Source organism: Ovis canadensis, chromosome 7 (genome assembly GCF_042477335.2).
Source record: "Ovis canadensis isolate MfBH-ARS-UI-01 breed Bighorn chromosome 7, ARS-UI_OviCan_v2, whole genome shotgun sequence".
Lineage (NCBI taxonomy): Eukaryota > Metazoa > Chordata > Mammalia > Artiodactyla > Bovidae > Ovis > Ovis canadensis.
Genome location: NC_091251.1, coordinates 18769710 through 18773979, shown reverse-complemented (window position 1 = coordinate 18773979; position 4270 = coordinate 18769710). Strand labels below are relative to the sequence as shown.

The 4270-nt window shown below is 47.0% G+C and overlaps 1 pseudogene; it reads right to left on the bottom strand.

Moving 5' to 3' along the window:
* Positions 1-3280: 3280 nt before the first annotated feature.
* Positions 3281-3923, bottom strand: LOC138444031 (clathrin light chain A pseudogene; annotated as a pseudogene).
* Positions 3924-4270: the final 347 nt, after the last annotated feature.

The window sequence follows — 4270 nt, the reverse complement described above, 5'->3', positions numbered from 1 at the left end:
GCTGCTATTAAATTGCTGAACTCAATATGCCAGCAAATTTGTAAAACTCAGCAGCGGCCACAGGACTGGAAAAGATCAGTTTCCATTCCAAACCCAAAGAAGGGTAGTGTCAAAGAATGTTCTACTGCATAATTGCTTTCATTTCACATTCTAGCAAAGTAAAAAAAACTGTGGTGTTGGAGAAGACTCTTGAGAACCCCTTGGACTGCAAGGAGATCCAACCAGTCCATTCTGAAGGAGATCAGCCCTGGGATTTCTTTGGAAGGAATGATGCTAAAGCTGAAACTCCAGTACTTTGGCCACCTCATGCGAAGAGTTGACTCATTGGAAAAGACTCTGATGCTGGGAGGGACTGGGGGCAGGAGGAGAAGGGGACGACAGAGGATGAGATGGCTGGATGGCATCATGGACTCGATGGACATGAGTCTGAGTGAACTCCGGGAGATGGTGATGGACAGGGAGGCCTGGTGTGCTGTGATTCATGGGGTCGCAAAGAGTCGACACGACTGAGCGACTGAACTGAATTGAGGCTTCAACAGTACATGAACCAAGAACTTCTAGATGTTCAAGCTAGATTCAGAAAAAGCAGAGGAACCAGAGATCAAATTGTCAACATCCACTGGATCATAGAAAAAGCAAGAGTTCCAGGAAAGCATCTGCTTCATTGACTACACTAAAACCTCTGACTGTGTGGATCATAACAAAATGTGGAAAATTCTTAAAGAGGTGGGAATACCAGATTACCCTTACCTTCCCTCTGCAAAACCTGTATGCAGGTCAAGAAGCAACAGTTAGAACTGGACATGGAACAACAGACAGGTTCCAAATTGGGAAAGGAGTATGTCAAGGCTGTATATTTAATTTATGCACAGAATACATCATGCGAAATGCTGGGTTAGATGACGCACAAGCTGGAATCAAGATTGCTGGGAGAAATATCAATAACCTCAGATATGCAGATGACACCACACTTATGGCAGAAAGTGAAGAGGAACTAAAGATCCTCTTGTTTCAGGTGAAAGAGGAGAGTGAAAAAGCTGGCTTAAAACTCAGTGTTCAAAACATGAAGATCATGGCATCTGGTCCCATCACTTCATGGCAAATAGATGGGGAAAAAATGGAAACAGAGACAGACTTTACTTGGGGGGGGGGCTCCAAAATCACTGCAGATGGTGACTGCAGCCATGACATTAAAAGATGCTTGCTCCTTGGAAGAAAAGCTATGAGAAAACTAGATAGTGTATTAAGGAGAGCAGAGACATTACTTTGCAAACAAAGGTCTGGCTAGTCAAAGCTATGGTTTTCCCAGTAGTCATGTATGGATGTGAGAGTTGGACCATAAAGAAGGCTGAGTGCTGAAGAACTGATGCTGTTGAACTGTGGTGTTGGAGAAGACTCTTGAGAGTCCCTTGGACTGCCAGGAGACCCAACCAGTCAATCCTAAAGGAAATCAGTCCTGCATATTCATTGGAAGGACCTATGCTAAAGCTGAAGCTCCAATATTTTGGCCACCTGATGTGAAGAACTGACTCATTAGAAAAGATACTGATATGGGAAAGATTGAGGACAGAAAGAGAAGGGGATGATAGATGACAAGTTGGTTGGATGGCATCACCGATTCAATGGACATGAGTTTGAGCAAACTCTGCGAGATGTTGAAGGACAGGGAAGCCTGGCATTCTACAGTCCATGGGGTTGCAAAGAGTCGGATTCAACTGAGCAACTGAATGACAGTTATTTAGTATCTGTAGGTCTCTGTTGCTTGGTTCTGTCTCCCATTCTTATCTCCAATGTGTGCTTTTTATCCCTAGGCTTTTCCTTCAGAGGACGTCTGGGGATTCTTCAGTACCATGCCTGTTGTACCCACAATGTCTTATTCATCCAATTTAAAGACAGAAAGCTCACGGAGAAAACTGGATTATAAAGAAGCAAGGTCAAGCATCATCAGAATGCCCCCTTTTTGTGTGTGATTCCCATGCAAATTCATATTCGTCTTCCTTAGATCAGGGGCCATGTTCACAGCCAGGGCACACATCTTGGGTAACAAATCACTAAGACCTAAAACCATATTCAGTAAGGGATACTGAGTACTTCAAAGGAATGGAATCAGGTAACAAAAGGCGGAGGGGAGACAGAAACTCTAACGCCCCTTTGTGGCCCTCCAACTACACACGCCGCACTAGCCTCAGAGCCTCATGCATAATTCCACCTTTCCGCTCCTAAATACAGCATGCTGATGAAATCCTGAGAGCAGCGTCCAAACCAGCATCCTCCCCCAGCACCCCTTGTTGATTAAATGGCATAATGGATGTGAAAGCCCTTTGCAAATTGCAAAGTAGTTTACAAATGTGAGTTATCACTTAGTGTGGGACCCTGCCGCCTGTAGAGAGCGGGGCTGAGCTGGGGAGAAAGGCCTAGGCACCCAGCCAAGCTTCCTTTGGCAGGGTTTTTGGATTTCAATGGGGAAAGAAAATGTTTCTTTGGGTTGTTAGCTTGTAATAGCTGGCCCCCCTGCTGGTTAAACAAACAGCTTCCTAAACATGATTTCAGCTAGAATTACACTGTGCTCCAGGCCTCAAACTGAGTGAAAATGAAATAGGGAGGGCCAAGAGACCTCACTGACCAGAGGGATAGGTTAGGGAGGAATTCTATTTATTGTCTCTTCTATTCCCCGTTAGCCCTCCCCTTCGCCAGGGGCTTCCCTGGTGGCTCAGCTGGTGAAGGATCCGTCTGCAATGAGGGGGATCTGGGTTCGATCCCTGGGTTGGGAAGATACCCTGGAGAAGGCAATGGCTACCCACTCCAGTATTCTGGCCCAGAGAATTCCATGGACTGTACAGTCCATGGGGTCGCAAAGAGTCAGACACCACTGAGAGACTTTCATTTTCTTCACTTTCTCCAGGGGTGAATTCTTATTGGACTAGAGACATCTGCTTCATTTCAGTGATTGGCTCAGAGATGGTAGAAACCCAGTTTAAGCCAATCAGGTCAGAGTTGTTTATTTATTTATTTTTTAATTGTTTGAAACAAATTTATTCTCAAAATAAGGCACAATAGCATAGGTTGAGGCTGCCCTTGGGAGGCCTCCCTCCCTTCCTCTGCCACCACCTCCCCTCCTCTTTGAATGCCAGGGAGAACACTGTTGAAGGAAACGTGCAATCACAAAGAATGATCATCTCTAAAGACAAAAGGTTTGGTCCAAAACAACTCAACATCATTAATGCAATTGCCGTGAAGAGCTTCACTGAGTGGGATTACGATACTGTAGACCTGTGGCTCTTCACTGCACCAGGGGGCCCCGCTTGAGGGAGATGAGGACAGAACGCCTGCGGGAGATGTCTTTGGCCTGCTTGCTGGACTTAGGGTTGAAGTCACACAGCTGGGCCGCCCGTTCTCACTCAGTACCTGGGGACAACTCCTCAATGTCGTGTACAAAGGCTCCTTCTGCTGCCCTGTTGTTGGCTTTTGTCTTTTGGAGCTGCCAGCCTGCCTCACATATCACTTGTCCAGCTCCTTGATTGCTTTTTCTTTCCACTCTGCTTCCTGCTTCTAAGAACTGGCATCAAGGGCTTCCAAGCATTCCTTTTGTTTTTCTCTCCCTTTACAGGGTACTTTCACATTCTTTCTGGGTGCAATAGATCCACTCGTGAAGTAGCTGCATAACTGTCTGTTGGCCCAGTAGTCTCCTGGTAGTATTTGCCATTCATCACTCCGTCATCAGCATCTCAACCACCACCCCCGCAACCCGCTCCGGGTCCCGGGGCTCCGCCTTCCAGGATGGTGAAGGCCTTGTCATTCTCAATGCCCATAATCTCACTTTCCTTCTATGCCAAGAAGGCTGTGGCAGGGTCCTCTTCTCCAGTCCCTCGGTTCCCCAGGGTGGGACCACCAGAGGGGGCGCTGAACGGATCTTACTCAGCCATGGCAGGAGGTTCAATGGCACAGACTTTTCAGAGACACACCAACTGACCAGCACCAACTTTCAGTTCAGTTCAGTTCAGTCGCTCAGTTGTGTCTGACTCTGTGACCCCAGGGACTGCAGCACGCCAGGTCTCCCTATCCATCACCAACTCCTGGAGCTTGCTCAAACTTATGTCCATTGAGTCAGTGATGCCATCCAACCATCTCATCCTCTGTCATCCCCTTCTCCTCCCTCCTTCAATCTTTACCAGCATCAGGGCCTTTTCCAATGAGCCAGTTCTTCCCAACAGGTGGCCAAAGTATTGGCACTTCAGCTTCAGCATCAGTCCTTCCAATGAATATTCAGGAC